At 55.0% G+C, this 15,887-nt stretch overlaps 1 protein-coding gene and 1 pseudogene across 10 annotated transcripts in view; both read left to right on the top strand.

Annotated features, from left to right (window-relative positions):
- Positions 1-15,887, top strand: part of CNTN4 (contactin 4) — a 637,177-nt gene that overhangs the window by 364,386 nt on the left and 256,904 nt on the right. The window lies entirely within an intron of this gene.
- Positions 7,059-7,177, top strand: LOC118601823 (annotated as a pseudogene).

The raw sequence follows: 15,887 nt of genomic DNA, 5'->3' as shown, positions 1-15,887 counted from the left end.
TGGGTCCCGGGGGGCCCGTCCCGCAGCCCGGGGGGCCCGTCCCGCAGCCCGGGGGGCCCGTCCGCAGCCTGGGTCCCGCATGGCCCGTCCCGCAGCCCGGGGGGCCCGTCCGGCGCCGCACGTGCAGGTGGCAGTGGGAGGCGTCCAGCAGGTGCCTGTGCCTCGTCCGCAGTGCCCGGAGCGGGTGCTCAGGTTCCAGGACCCGGCGACATTCACTGCTAAGCTCAGCGAGTATGCGATAGTGGTCACTCTCCTGGCCAGACACGGGATTCAGGTGCGGGCCGAGCGTTTTGTGCGAGGAGCTCCGTCTCTCTGTGCCTGTTTCTCCCTGCGTACGTCTGGAATGGCGGAGGACGCCTGCGCCACAAACGCGTGGTCAGAATTAAGGGTCAGCGTGCGCTAAACCCTCCGAGTAACTCCTGCACGAACATGCGTGCATGTCGACTGTTGTCTGACGGCGTGTGCCCCCCGGTTCCCGTCCCCTCCGGCGGCCATGACCCAGCAAAGCGCTGCTCGCCGGGAGGCTTACGCAGCAGACGTCTACCGTCGACCGCCCTGGAAACCGAAAGCCCGAGGTCAAGGCGTCGTGGCTTCGCCTCCTCCCGCGGCCTCCCTCCTCGGCTCACAAAGAGCTGGCTTCCCGCCGCGCCCTCATGGCTCATGCCTCGGTCCAGACTTCCCCTTCTGAGCAAGGGCCTCAGCCTCGTGGCCAGAGGAATGGGGCCCACCCCACGCACCTCACTTTAATCCAGTCACCACGTTCAAATAAAGCCCCGTCTCCCCATCAGAGCCCAGTCGTAGTAACCGCGGGTGATCGTGCCACGTGACAGACGCCGTCTGGGGTCAAAGCGTGAATCGTGGCTATAAATTAATGACGCTGCTTTTCTTACGCGGCTCGTAAATCAGGTCTCTGTACAGTTCCAGAGAGGAGTCTTCAAACTCAGCTGAGATAAGACGTGTGAAGTGAAGGCTATTTTTTTTTTAAATTATAAATCACTCTACAAAAGTGAGGCCTTATTTTACTTGTATGAATTATTAAATCTATTTCAGCAAACTGCTTTAAAACTCTACAAATACGTGTTAAATCACCTTTGCAGCCGCTAAGTTAGTTTCGTCAGACCTGGCTCCTTGGGTGGTATCTTCCAGCTACTCAGTGGGTTGAGCTTCTCTCTACATCCATGTCTTGAGTTCATAGGACATATCTTAAGGGAATTATCAAGGGAGGAAGCTGAGGCTCACAAACAAACAAATAAGTAATTTATCCAGGGCCGCAGAGGAGTAACTGATGGGCTGGGAAATACAGCTCAGACTCGCCGACCGGAGGGCCGCTGGACTCCGCTCTCTCCGTTTACGGACGTCTAGTGGCCTTGGACTGAAATACTGTTCACCTGCTTTCTCTCCAGAACCTCTGCCCTCGCCTGCCTCCGTCCACACCACGCCGATGCCCCTGCGCCCCGTCTGCTCTCGGGTCTGGACAGCTGGGCACAGCCTTCTTGCCCGTGTGTGTCCGCCGAGGCCCTTCAGGGGCTCGTTAGCGATGAGGCATACGCGTACGGCGCACTAGACAAACGCGGTCTCACGGTCACGACGTTTCCTCCCCATCAAAGGCCACCTGACTGCTCTGTGCCAAATTTAGCATGCGTTTCGACCGAGTGACTACGGAAGGCCAAATAACAGTCATAAAACATGCCCTTGGGAAAGACGGGTGCTTGTGGAGGTGTGGAGCTTGGGGGTCGCTTGCTCTGTCTTCATTTTGTTCAGTTTTGCGTTGTTTTCCTTGGTTAATAAAACTAACCAATAGTGAATCAGACGTAGGTTCGCTTATTTCCCCCGGGTCTTGCTTTCTGTCCCGAAAGCAATGACTTGCTGAGCTTCTGTTCTGGGGACCAGTTTGCCTCCTCCCCCAGCCCCGAGGCCAAGCTGCGGTGACTCAGGAGGGGTCTGGGGGGGCCAGCGAGGAAAACTCGCCGGCCTCTTCACATCCTGCCGAGGCTAAGAAAACGTCCTCGGAATTGGACACCCCTTGAGAGTACAGACATTGCCAGGCCCTCGGAGGAAATGCTATCTTTGTCATTACCGTGCCCCTCTCGAAATTGTATCGTTCGCAATTGTGGTGTCAAAACGGCCTAAAGTTTGGGGTGGAATTATATGCTTAATGGCGCAGCTGTCACTTCTCAATCAAAAGTGCCACGAAACGCAGTAGTCAGTGTCTTCAGGAGACACACGGGCATTTTAACAGTTACTTTGCTGTGGTCACGTCATGCAAACGCCTCTTTCGTTAAGTTTATTTTAAACCCCAAAGTTGGATTTGTCGATGGAGCGCACGAAGCAAAACGTTGCGTTTGTGCAAACGGAAACTCGTGTGTGCGGGGGCGAGTGTGTCGGGCGGGCTGTTCTTCTGCTGCCTTTTTGGTTTTGTTTTTGGGGCCAGAGGGCCCCCCAGATCGGCAGGTGCAAATCACTAGTTTCGCACTGTGTTTCCAACCCATTAGCAGGGGCCACGCCGTGTGTGGCGGGTCGGGAATGACATGCACAATCCCCGTGCTGAGAAACAGCGGCTCGACGTCTGATTTTGAACGCAGCTGAATGTGCTTCTTCCGCCGCGTGCATTCGAGGGGCGGGTGTGAGGCCAGCGCGGCCGCTGTGCGACGCGCAGCTTCTGCGTCCTTTCCTTTCCCCCTCGTCCCGTCTGACCCCAGCCAGTGAGGGCAGGAGACCGAGTGCAGCTCCGCGAGCACTCGCGGGGGCCCGCGGTGCTTTCTGGAAGGTCTGGGTCCTCGGTCCGCAGCTTCTCCTTTCCCTCCGCTGCTTGGAGCCACTTCGTGCCCCAGACGGCGCTGGGGAGGGACTCGCCCCACCCGTATCTCACGCTCAGGAGTCCGTGCGTCGGGGGGAGGGGTGACATATCACCCGGAAGTCAAACTAAGGGGCCTCATTTGTGTCTCGCGGGCCGCAGGGCCGTCTCAGACCCACGCGGCCGCCACGCCGGTTCTGCTTCCTGCTTCCCGTGCCCGAGCACCTTCTTCCCATTCCCTGTGTTCCCGCACGTGGCTTCTCTGTAACACACACACACGCACGCACGCATGCACACGCACGCACACGAGGGGTCCCAGGACAGAAGCGAGGCCTGGCACGCGGCCGGAGCGCGGGGTGCCGCAGCACTGAGGGTGCCGAGGGGCAGGAAGCAGCCCAGCACGCCCTTTGATCCCGGCTCTCGGGGCTGCCCACCTGGGTTGTCGTCGTTGGGATGCTGGTGTGACCGTCGCCTGCAGGAGGAAGGGGCCTGTTCGCCGTAGCCCCAGAACTCAGATACGTGGGGGGCCCCGAAGCGACTTTCTGCCCCAGGTTAGGCTTTGCCGACTCGAGAGTCAAGGCATCTGGAAAGCGGAGTGGACTTGTGGGATGGAGGAGGGGAGGGCGTTTCATCACCACGGAGATGCAGGGTTGTGACAAGGATTATCTGACTTGTCTGGCAGCAGTGCCGGAGGGCGAGGCGCGGGCGTTGTGGGATTCGGGGAGCAGCACACACAGAGCAAGGGTGAGCGAAGTCGCAGGGAAGGGTCGTGCCCTCTCGCTGCGCTCCGCGGCAGTGGACGAGCATACACACCGCGTCTCAGCACGGGGGGGCCCAGTCAGAGCCCAAGACACCGAAGGCAAATTCAGATGGGTAAACAGGTGACCGAGAGATCGCCGTGCGCTGTCCGTGCAGAAAGCGGGCCAATCCGATCCCGGATGCCAGCGGAAGCATCGTGGGGCCCCCCACGCGGCCGGGTCTTCGGAGCACGCCCCACTAGCCGCAGTCGGGTGTGTCCTCACAGCCGAGGACTGTGTGCCGCACCCCGACGCTCTGCGAGTCACACGGACACAGCCCCTCTGTCTCCTGGCTCTCTGTGTGAATCCTAAACTCTAGTTCAGCGAGTAGGAACAAAGCTAGCATTCGTCGGGCGAATTAACGAATGTGTACATTTTAGCAGTTTCAACGTGATGACAAATCACAGAGCATATGGGCCTCAAATGCGAGGGCAGACGCATCAGGGCCGTGGATGTCTCTGCGGTAAGAGCTTGGTCTGCAGAGACCTCTGTGGGTCTGGATGCACAGCAGGCTCCGAACTCCCCGGCGGGCATTCGGGTGGCCTGCTTGGGCCGGCCGGCTGGCTTCCTTTCGCAGGGGCAGGAAGGACGGCAGTCTCAGGCCGGTGGTTCGCCTCACGGCTCAGGGCAGTGCCTCATTGGGTATTCTTGTCACATACTTTCCAATTCAAATGAGCAAGCTCCCTGAAAAATCTATACACACCTCAAAATAATTTAAGGTGACTGTGGTGGCCTGCTGTGATCTGGAACAGTGCGCCTACTCCTACTCGGCAATAAAAATAAATTATATAATGGGACAGCCGATTGTTACAGCTTAGAAAACGATTGACGACCGAAACCAGATATATAGGTTAATGCCACGAGGACTCAACCGGACGAGCATATTTTTCCCAATTCCGGGGCAGAAAGTATCTGTAAACATTCTTGCGTGTCGGAAAACAAGTGAAAATGACCTCTAGCTTTGAGGCACTTATTGAAAACCTATTTTAAATTGAATGCACAAGCCAAGATAATACAGGCTGTTTGATAAAAACCATTAGAGAAATCTATAGCACGAGGCTTTTTATTATGGGTTTATTACATCACTCTCTCCAGCGGGTAATGGGACTTGTAAATACACTCTCGTGTAGGAGCCTCCTCGCCGGCGTTTTATTCATGCCGAAGTACGCACAGCAGACTTATTTGCCGTCAGGGTACATTGAATTTAAGATTAGTATTTATTTTGGTTATGAGGAGGTTTTGCTTTGTGGCTCGAAGGTTGGATCGGCCGCATGAAAACAAGATGGGGCAATGGGGAGCCCAGGAAGCGAATCAGCTTTTGCTAAACGTGCGTTTCGCAGCCCTGCGCACTGAGGCGGCTCGGGGCCCGCGGCGCGGCTTCCCTGGAGGGCGCCGTGTGCGGGGGCGATGTCTGCGGCTCTGCTTTGGGTGGAGAGAGACATCCAGAAGGTCGCGTGCTGGCCAGTGTTTTCCAGGGCAGAGGTGCCAGGGCGAGACGGAAATGATGTGTTTAGAAGGGCAACTTCCGAACCTGTTTTCAGCCAGAGACTTCATTGATTTCGGAGGGGGCGGGGCGTGGCGTGACTAAATAAAACTCTCAGTGGTCACCCAGCCATGTCATAGTTTACGTAAAATTGGCAAATGCCGTTACCCAGCTATTCCAACTCATCCGACACTTGAACAGCGCCGGCCAGGTACGGCGGAGCGACTTGCCCTGGAAACGGCGACAGCGGCAGTAGCCACACGAGGTGCGACTGCTGGGCCACGTCCTCGGGGCCGGGTCCCGGGCTAAGCGGTCGGCGCAGTCTTACTCGGTGCCCTGGTCACAGCAGGCGCTCGTGAGGGGAGGTCCCGGGACGGCCCCGGCGCCCCGTCTCAGCGGGAGCCAGCAAGCCGCAGAGAAGCCGGGCGCTGGCCGGGGTCCCCAAGGAGAAGGCGCAGGCGGCACTGTCTGCCTCGTCGATAACCCCCCCCACCCCGCCCCCGCGTGCTCGTAGACTCCCGGAGCCGCGACTGTGCGTTTGCGGCATCCTCGATTTCTGAGACATTCCCAGTACCAGAACCGTCCATGTGACCCTGACCCGTAACCCGAGGACTGAGTGGCGTCACCCCCGTTGTATCTGAGGGGGCTGGGGTTAAGAAAGGTGAGGCGACGTCCCCAGGGAAGGTCACGTCTTCTTAATTTCAAGCCTTTTTTTTTTTTTTTTTTTACAAAAGCTGGCGCTTTCTCTGGGAGAGCAGGTCCAAGTTTCTAGGATTTGAACCCGGGAGAGGGCCAAGTCATGAATTTATGATTTTAAATAGCTGTTTGGTTTATTTAATTATTATTATTATTACTATTATTATTATTATTTGCGCACACACACAGAGCCAATATTTCAGGTCTCATTAATTTTATTCGCTCTTAAAATCCAACGATAATAGCGAAAATGTCTCCATTTGAACATCACATACTTTGGGTCGTTACTCTCGCGGAGTCGAAGTCCATGTGAACCTTCTTGGTGACAGAGAGAGGAAGGGCGAGTGGGTCTGTAGCAGCCGGCAGCACCCCCCCCCGGCCCCGGAGGGCCCTGCAGCCCCCACCCCGCCCCCGAGGGCCCTGCAGCCCCCCCCCCTCCGCGGGCCCCGCAGTCACTAGTGAATCACGCCATCTTTTACGTTAATGTTCAAGTTCCTCCTTAATGAGCATTATCTGCCTTTGCACTCACTTGGCTTGGCTTCCTAGATATAAGATGGTCAGTCTGAGACCAAGGGCACATCTTATTCTTTCTTTTTTATCCTTGAAGACTTCTCAGAATATCCTGTGTGGATTCGACATGCCCACGTGGTTTACTTGACTGTTTCCCTTTGGTATGGTGATGTTTTGAAGTCGCCCTCCCTGCACATAATCTTCTTGAGAGACATTGTATCAAACATGGCAACATGTGAATTTCTGAAAATGGGGCTTCTGTTCCGTTGCAGAGCCTGAACAGCTTCATTTTCTTGGCTCTGCCTTGAACACGAAATCCTATTTGCGTCTGGCTTTTATCGGCTTTTAAAATAGTGTGACAATTTGATGCACAGTCACTGGGCTTTCGCAAATCTACTTCCTCGTGGCCAGAGAAACTTGCATTTCTTCCCAAGCTACTCTACGCCAGCAATAACCTCAGTTCAGCCAAAAGCGCCCAGCATTAATGATTTTTCAAGGTCTAACGATGGTTTATAAATGATAACAAAACGACAGCAGCATACTAGACACATTTTTTAAAAAGAAATAAACTGAGGAGGCTACCCGGGCTTATTTGAGGAAGATGTAGTATATCAGGGGTTGGGTCCAGCCCATTACATCAAACAAGGGTTTCATGTGTGAGGAGATACAGCCGCAAAGTATGTAAACAGCGTGTGCTCACCTTAAGTAGGCGGGGCCTCTCGCTTTGAATAGATCTACTTCTGCAAGCCAGCCCTCTGCTTTTAAAGGTCCAGGGCCCGTCTGCAGCCATGCCGTCCTGAATGAGCCGGAGCCCGTCTGATCTCGGAGGCTAAGCAGGGTCGGGCCTGGTTAGTACTCGGATGGGAGACTACCTAGGAAGACTAGGTGCTGTAGGTGTTTAAAAGAAAAATTCAAGGGCTGTATCGTCCGTTAGACAAGTTCTGTGTTTGGTCCCCTTCGGGCCTGCCTTACCCCTGTCGTCAGGCATGGGGCCAGGCAGTTAAAACTGCAGTCTCCAGCCAGTCGGGAAGGTGGATTTGAAACCCGTCTTTGGAAATGCCCAGGTCAGATGCAGTGACGTCGAGGGGTCTTCTTTTGGGGATGACGTCAGCCTGGCCGTGTGTCTCCACGAGTGAGGATGACGTGGACTTGACTCCCCCGTCATCATCTTCAGAGGGGAAAATGCAGGAGCAAGTCTGGCCCGGGGCCAGGAGGACAGGCCGGGGGCTGGAGTTACCCAGCGCTGAGGCCCAGCGTGCCAGAGCAGGCCTAGGCCCCCGAGGCCATCTGACCCCACCCCGGGCTCTGCAAAGACAAGGTGCTGAAGCCTGCGGCGGCCAGTTGGCTTGACTAAGGCCACCGAAAGGCGCCCCCCCCCCCAGTGCACTTCCTGCTGGCAATGACGGGAAGCAGTAGGTACTGACCACCTACCTGGGCCAGTCGCCGGCGCCTGCCCCCTGCGCGTTTCGGTGTTAAGAGTCGGGGGAACCGAAGTGGGAGCCCAGCTCCCGCCATAGGCGTCCCGAGCTGTCTGCAGCCCAGCCAGCCGCGTCCCACAGCCGAGGAGCCCCGCTCAGCACCTGGCCACTCATCCCCACAGCTCCGGTCTTTGTCCAGACCGCGTCTTCACAGCAGGGGAGGACCCCAAAGCTAGGAGACCCCGAGTGAGGCGAGCCGCTGGCGCCGGCCCTCCAGAAACTCATCAGCCCCTGAATATTTAAGCGGACCGTGTGATTTATGCATCCAGGCCTGAATTAAACATTTCAGAGTTTCTGTGCAAGGCTTTGCAATATTGATAGCAGTCAAGGTCAGCTTTCTCCCAAACACGCCTTGTGCGTCACCTGCCTCTGGAGATGTTCTTTGGGGGGTGGGGGGAAGGGGGGCAACAACCTGTGATCAAACAATTTTGGGGGGGAAAGAACGATCGTCTCGATGCTGCTCGTTAGTCTATGGACGTTTTGAAAATGCCTGCGAGGAAGGAACACGGGTTTTGTTTAACGCAGCGTTTCCCAACTGCGGGTAAACACGGAGAACCCGCCGCCGCCCCCATCACTTTCTGTTAAAAAAGAAAAAAACCCCCGCAGAACAGACGCGGAAAGAGGTCCAGGGGGCCCTTCAACCTCAGGGGGACACGCACAGCGGGCGTGGGCGCGGGGGCGGCCGCCGCGGGGTGCAGAGGCCGCGGGGCGTCCCCGCCGGGAGGGGCGCGCGCTCGCGGTCGGAGCCGCGGACGGGGGCGCGGGGTCCGGGGGGACAGGGACCGGGGTGCGGGGTCCGGGGACAGGGCGGCAGGGCCCCCGTGCACGCCAGGCCTCCCCCCCGCCCCGGGCTGCGGCGCCCCTGCCGCCTGAGGGCCGGTCCCCCCGGAGCCCCCTGGCAGGCACCGCGGGGACCCCGGGCACGCGCCGCCCGGGACCTGCAGGGCGGCCGGGGACGCGCAGCTCCGTCCGGAGGCTTCTGTGGTCCGAACCGGGTCGGACGCGCCGCCCCCGGCCTCGGGCCGGCGGGAGCTCATCGCCGCGGGGCGCCGGGGTGCGGGGCGGGGCGGCCAGGCTCTGGGTCCCGCGAGAAAGAGGGGGCGGGGGAGGGTGGGGGGGGTTGCGGGGGGCGGGGGGCAGCCGAGTGGGCTCGACGCGCACCAACGGCCAGAGGCCGGAGCAGGGCGGCGAGGACCCCCCAGGCGGGGGGACCGGACCGTCCGCGGCCCCGACCGGCTTCCCGAGCGCCGCCGGCGCTGGAGCCACGGGAGGCAGCAAGAGACCCAGGCGCACCCCGCGGGCTCCCCGTGGCCCGCCAGGGAGTTGTGTTGTTTACGAATCTAAAGCATATTGCAACAGAATCCAAAAAAAAAAAAAAAAAGTTAAGAGGTTAGCGCTGGAGAATTAGGTCAAATACTGAGCTGGCAAGTAATGGGGGCCTGGGATGTGGGTGGATCCGAGAGGTGCCCACGGGTAAAGTCTGTGTGCCCGCGGGACCGCCGACCGTGCAGGCGGGCAGACAGGCCGCACCTGGGTCCGCACCGGCAATGGGTCTGACTTACTAAGAATCGGAGCGGATTTGGGGGGGCGGTCATACGTGGGGGGAACCCGTCTGAGTCAGGGGTGACGGAGGAGTTCTCCGGAGGCTGAGGGCGGATGCCTGCCGGCATCCAGGGTTTCTCGAAGCACGCCGCCTGGCTGCGAACACCGAGCGGGGTGTAAATAACCGAGGCGTGCATAGGCCGGGCGGCCAGCCCGCGGGCCACGATGTAAAGGGCCGGGAGGGCCGAGGGCCTCGCGAGGGGACTGGGGTCAAACGGCGAGGGGAGGCCCCAAAACACAGGCGCGTCGGGAAGAGGAAGAAGGTGCGTGAGAAGAGGAGAAATGCTGCCGTTCGCGACAACCTGGACGGGCCTCGAGGTCATCGTGCCGAGCAAAATGAGCCAGGCAGAGGAAGTCGAAACCCACCTGGCATCGCTTCTCCGTGGGATGTAAGCCTAAAAGCAGCAAACGAGTAGGACAGACAGACAGAGACTCATGGGCATGGACAACGGACTCGTGGTTACCAGGGGGGGTGGGTAGACGGGGTGAAGGGGTCAAATATGCGGTGACGGAAAGAAATCTAACCATGGGAGGTGAACACACAGCGCAAATATATTTACGCCGTGCTGTTAAAGTGTGCAGCTGAAACTTACTGGATTTCCTTAACCAGCGCCACCATAAAATAAATAAAATCGTGAAAAATAATTTTAAAAAGAGAAAAAAGGGTGGAGGACGCCCGACGGCCTGCCCGCTGGGGAGCAGGTGGGTGGACTGCGCTGAGTCCGTGCGGGGACGTCACTCAGCAGCAGACGGAAGGACCGTGCCGGCCCGGGGCCCCGTGACGACCCCGGAAAACGTCGTGCCCGCGAGGAGGATCCCGCGGCAAAACCGCACGTCGAGGGGCCCCATGCGCGTGAAGTGTCCCAGACAGGCGAATCCAGAGACACGCGGGGAGAGCAGTCGTCCCCGGGGCGGGGCGGGGCGTGGGGGCCCCGAGTGACAGAGGGAGCATGCGGGGGCAGCCGGCGGACGCCCGCGGGAACCACGGAAACATGCCCAGGGCGGTCGCGGTGAGGGCCGCGCAGCCGCGAGTGTCAGACGTGGAATAGGCGAGTCGCGTGGTCTACGAAGCGCCACGAAGCCGGCATCTAAACGGAACGTGGTGCGGGGCAGACCAGCGAAGCCTTGGGTTCCGGAAACATCGCATGTCTCCTAAGCAGACTTCTAGAGGTAGAATCATATGATTGCTAAGGAGGTTGTGCATTATTTTTTTTTTATTTTTGTCCAGAAACATATTTAAATTTCAACGTGAAAAAACACATGTATTTTATTTGTAATCGGGCACATTGTTAAGGCACTGAGATCACTACCTGTGTTTTTTTCCTTAAATAAGTCTGGGTTTTCTGTACATTGGCATGGAGACTGATGATAACCAGGTTGGGGAAGAGCCACTTATACTAAAAGGCTTCTAAGATCAAAATCATCTTGGAAAATGTCGCGGTTAGCTATCACACCTAGCTTGTTGTCCACTTAGATCTTCGGAACCACACCGATCAGCAATGTCTGGGACCCGGGGTGAACCCCGCCCAGCTTATCACAGGAAGACATTTGTCACTTTGCACTCAGAGTCTCATCCGAGACAGTCTCCCGGTTTTCCCGGGAAGGCGCAGATACCGCAGTTATACATTATTTAGCAACCGGCTTGCTTTGCAGAGGTCAGGCCCGTGCGATCCGGAACGTGATGCTTAGCATGCAAAAACACAGGCAAACAAAAACAAAGTGATAGGACGCGATGAGCGAGACCCGCTTTCTCTGGAAGCAAGATGCCCCCTTTCCTCGGCATTTGATTGGTAAGTGGGCTCGGCGTCATTAATATTTAATCGTCTTTTTAATCTGTGTGTCGGTTTTTATTTCAGCCTGCTTCTGGGGTGGGGGGTGTTTCCTTTGAAATACCAATAACACCCATTCTTCACTCGAACATCAAAACAAAGGCTCTCTCAAGGGGACAGCTCCTTGTAGCTCATCTCCAGAGACATAATTATTTCGTGTTTATCCACAGTTCCTCAAGGGGCCGATGATGTAGGGCACCCTTCTGCAGGCCTTCAGATTTCCGAACAAGAATCCGAGTTGCGAGTGTCGCACATATTAATTCGGGTGACATCGCATCATTCCTGCACGCCGCCGCTTCCCCGCCACGCTGTGTACGGTGTCTGCGTTTTTATTAGCAGAGCCCTCGGGTCTTTGAAGCCGTGTCGGCCGATGTTTTTCAAGTTGCTTCCTTGAGCGTTAGTAGTTTAGGGATTAAGGAGCGGAATATCTTTTTCTGTTGATGTGTTTTAAACATTTAAATTCATTTTCAAACTCATAATAGAATAAATCAGAATAGGGAATAGAACGATGCACGACCCTCTTTGAATGTGCAGCATGATCATATAGAGCAATAAAGCTGCAAATCGGAAGTCAGAGTCGGGATCTCTGGAGATGGGCGCTGAGAAACGGAGACGGGCGTCTCAGCAGCAAGCTGGAGGCTCCTCCACGCGGCGCGGTAATTTTTGTGTCCTGGTCCCTTGGGTGAAGCTGGGGGAAGAAATGAAAGCCTTGGTTTGTGTTTCCGATGAGAGAGAGAAAGAGAGTCCTAATGCGGTGAGCCTCCACCCGGGCAGGTGACCAGCCTCTGCCTTCTCGGGCGAGCACGTGAGGGCAGGCACAGTGCTGGAGATGTGCGCGACCCTCTTGTCGGCCCCAATGGGCAAAATGGGGTCGTGCCCCACATTCCTCTCTGGCTTGACCCCGGGCACGTGCAGGGGAAAAGATGGGCCTGGCGGACGCGCCCCTGTGCACAGCCGATCATCAAGGGCCCTGTGCTCACACAGGTGACCGCGGATGCCGCCTCCGCCTTCCCATAAAGGCCGGGCGTGGCATCGCTCGGATTCTGCAAAGATTCTGTCTCCCGAGGGACGTTATTTACCCCTTTAGACAGATGGACTTTGAAATTAGACTGCAGCCCGAGAGCAGGAAGGGGCAGAGGTAACTGGTACCACCGTTCCGTGCCTCCGAGGCGTCCGTCTGTCTCGCCCTGTGACCTGCGCTGGTGACCACGGGCAGGACACGTTCACAGGAGTTCACGTCCTTACTTACCTGTGGGGAGAGGAATGATGATTCACCTCGTTATCCGGGCCAATTAAAGGTCTTCTTCCAGAGACTTCTCAGCCCCATTTGCCAGCTGTTTGGGGTATTACAAGACCAGCTCCATGTCCTTGGGGTGTTAATTTACGTGCAGTGTCTTGTTTTTGTACAACGGCTTAAGTCTCCATCGCCATTGTTTATGATTCTAAAAATAGGTCATTATAAGTAAGATTTTTTTAAACCGGTATTAAGAAAAGATACAGCAAAAAACAAACCCATTTTCCTTTCTAGATCATAAGGCAGTAAGTGGCCCTTTTCTGTTCATTATTGATTTTTTCCCCCAAAGTCTGTCATTGGTGATTTATTTTCTTTTGTTATCATTTGGGAATAAAGGACTAAAATTTATCACAAGGAATAAAAATTTAAAAATATATAGCTTTCCTCTGCTCAGAATATCCTTAATTGGCTTTGTAACATTTCAGTTCATTAACTAATTCGGTAATGGTTGTAAGACATTTACTGTGACCCAGCCAGACACTGTGTTGGGTCACACCAGTGAGTGAGACCTGGTCCTTGCCCTGTAGAAACTGTCATTCTCGTTGAGAAAGACTTCAGCACAACTGAAGTCAGCATTTGATGACTGTGGCAATAGACAAGCAAAGTCAGCGGGAGTATGCAGAGTTACTGGTTCCCAGGATACTTTCTTGCTTCTCTTATGGTAAATGTGATACTGTCCTTCAAAGATTTTGTGTGTGTGTCTGTGAACACATTTTGGTGGGTAATGGTAGGATATTTTAATTACAAATGCATGCTCTGAGTCTGTGGCCACAGCACCCTGAACCTGCCTGATCCCATCTGATCTCGGAAGCTAAGCAGGTCCAGGCCTGGTTAGTACTTGGATGGGAGACCAGGTGCTGTAGGCATAAAAACTAAGGGATTGTAAACTGACAAGGTCCTCACAATCTGTGAGGTCAACCAAGGGTTCTCTCGCCCAAAAAATAAAAATACATCAAAAATTAAAACACAAACGCACGATCCGTGGTCAAGCAGCCTGGGTTGACATGCCCGGCTTCAGGGGCTGCGTGATGCGGGGAGGGTGTGTAACCTGGGCCCGTGTCGGTCCACAGGCAGTAAGTGGAGCCCTCTCAGGTGCTTGTGTGCGCGATTTCCCCTTCTGCCGCCGCGTCACGCCCAGCTCTGAGTCGCTGTGACCCCCCCTACCTGGACCAGCTAGACCATCCGCGGGACCGAATGCAGACCCTGACCGCGAACCGCCCCACCCAGGTGCGCCGGCTCCTCTGCACGGCGGCTTCACGGCCCCGGCCGTCAGGCGTGGACTGCGTTTCCCTGTCCCGTACATCCGGGCTGGACTCGCGACCTGCTCCGACCGAGAGAGGGCAGCAGCAGTGACACCTGGGAGTTAAGAGGCCTTGCGGCTTCCACTTCGGTCCTCTTGAAATGTCGTCTTGTGACCGCCGTGAAAGGGGGGTGGGCGTGCGGACAAGGACGGAGGCGACCTGACCGACCGCCGGACACTTGTGGGAAGCCGTCTCGGACCCTCCAGCCCAGCTCATGCCCCCGGGGCAGGCAGGCAGCCAGGTCGGCGAGCCCAGGCGAAGGAGTCCTGAGGGATGATACGTCATCACGGTTTTAATCCCTCGGTGCAACCGCTGGTTCGTTACACAGCGAGAGGTAACGGAGGTGCTCACCCCACGTTCTGCACGCACGGCGCGATAGAAACTGCCCTGAGAAACCTCACGGTGCAGGTCCAGGTTCCTCATCGCGGTGTGAGAAGGGCCCCGCCCCGGCCCGGCGCTCTACCTTGCCACCCGCTGCCTTGTCCTCTCTCTGACTTACCTCGCTCTGGCCACAGTCCCCGAGGACGCCGCGCCTGTCAGACTCTGGGACCTTCGTTCTTGCTCTCTCCTCTTCCCTCATCCTGTTCCCCGGGTCTCACAGAGGTCACTCACAGGAGTAACTAGCTGCTCCCTACGCAGACAAAGCACCCAAGACTTAAACTCACCGGGTTTAACTCTAGAGTTCCATTTTCAAATAATACACTGGCTTATGTGATTTCCCAAATGTTATTTTTTAGTATTAGCCCATCTTTTTTTCTCCCTCCAAAGTGATAATCACGTCTTGCTTGTGCTTGGATCCCAAGCAACCGACACCCAGTAAACGGAGCCGAAGATGTTCCCTGTGTATGTTGGGGAACCGGGGGACAGCATCCTGGAGGGTGGACTGGGAGGAATGGATGAGCAAGAACTGGCCAGGCAGGACATTTCTAAGGACGGGAAACATACATGCAGAATTCGATAACGTAGTTTTCAAAGCTTATCATATTTGGAAGAAAATAGTTTAGAGAGGAAACCAACACTTCTGGAAACTTGAAAAACATATAGAAAGGTTAAAAAAAAAGAGAGAGAGAAAAGTTGGTTAGAGAGCTGATCTTCCAGAGAAACCCTAGGTGGAGAACATTCTTAAATAGTACATGGTGTTTGTCCTTAATTTAAAGATGTTCATGTGGCCAGCGGGTGTAAGTAGACTTTTCGGTCACTTGCAGATAAACTCTTCAGAGTCTGTAGCATGCCGGGTGCTTATTTCTGTCTGAGGAATGCCCTGCACATCCAATAACTAAATCCAGTCACAGGTGATAACTGCCCAGGGATTAGCACACCAGATGCAGCAGAGAGCTTTAAATACCTCCTGGCCGAACAGAAATTGTGTGAGCGAAAAAGTCATAACCTCCTGCACCTTTAATATCAGTCTGGTGATATTAGTTATATGTTTATACCTGATGACGAGTTTATCTTAAGAGCTTTAGGATGTCTTGGAAGTAATACAGCCTCTGTGAAGAATAGCCAACCGTCATCAAACAGCATGGCTCATTGTGGGTTTTTGTTTTAAGCATCTTAAACAGTTGACTTTAAATTCCCAGCAGACGGCGGTGACAGCAGGCTGGCATCCAGTCGATGAGAAATCAAAGCGAACTTTAAAAATAGCTGATTCGGAAACTTGGAACAAAAAGGGGTGAGTGCTAGGATTAAAAAAAAAAAAACAGGTTTCCTACAATGCATCGTATTATGTGCAAATCAAAAACATTGACAAACTGTAGAATTTGCAAAGAAACACAAGAATGTGCGTTTTACATTATGGAAATGTAAAGCATTTAATCATTCTGTTAGCAGAGAACTTGAATATTAGCTGTCACCAAATCTCTTTAGTATACAACAACTTACGACGTGCAGACCAAGGCATTTTCCTTCCAGAAAGCTTACCAGAGGTGTATTCTGAAAGATTTTTTTTTTCTATTAATGATTTAAACTGGAAAAAAAAGGAGGGGTACGTTTTCTCTTAGTAGCCCCCTCTACAGTATGGTGCTGATTATCTTGCTGTTCTCACTCCTACCATAGTGACTATTATTTTAAAACAGTTTGTGAACAGAAAGAACTCCTGTTTAT

This window comes from Rousettus aegyptiacus, unplaced genomic scaffold (genome assembly GCF_014176215.1).
Source record: "Rousettus aegyptiacus isolate mRouAeg1 unplaced genomic scaffold, mRouAeg1.p scaffold_m13_p_4, whole genome shotgun sequence".
Classification (NCBI taxonomy): domain Eukaryota; kingdom Metazoa; phylum Chordata; class Mammalia; order Chiroptera; family Pteropodidae; genus Rousettus; species Rousettus aegyptiacus.
Note: the sequence above shows the minus strand (reverse complement) of the source record. Positions and strands in the feature narration are given on the sequence as shown.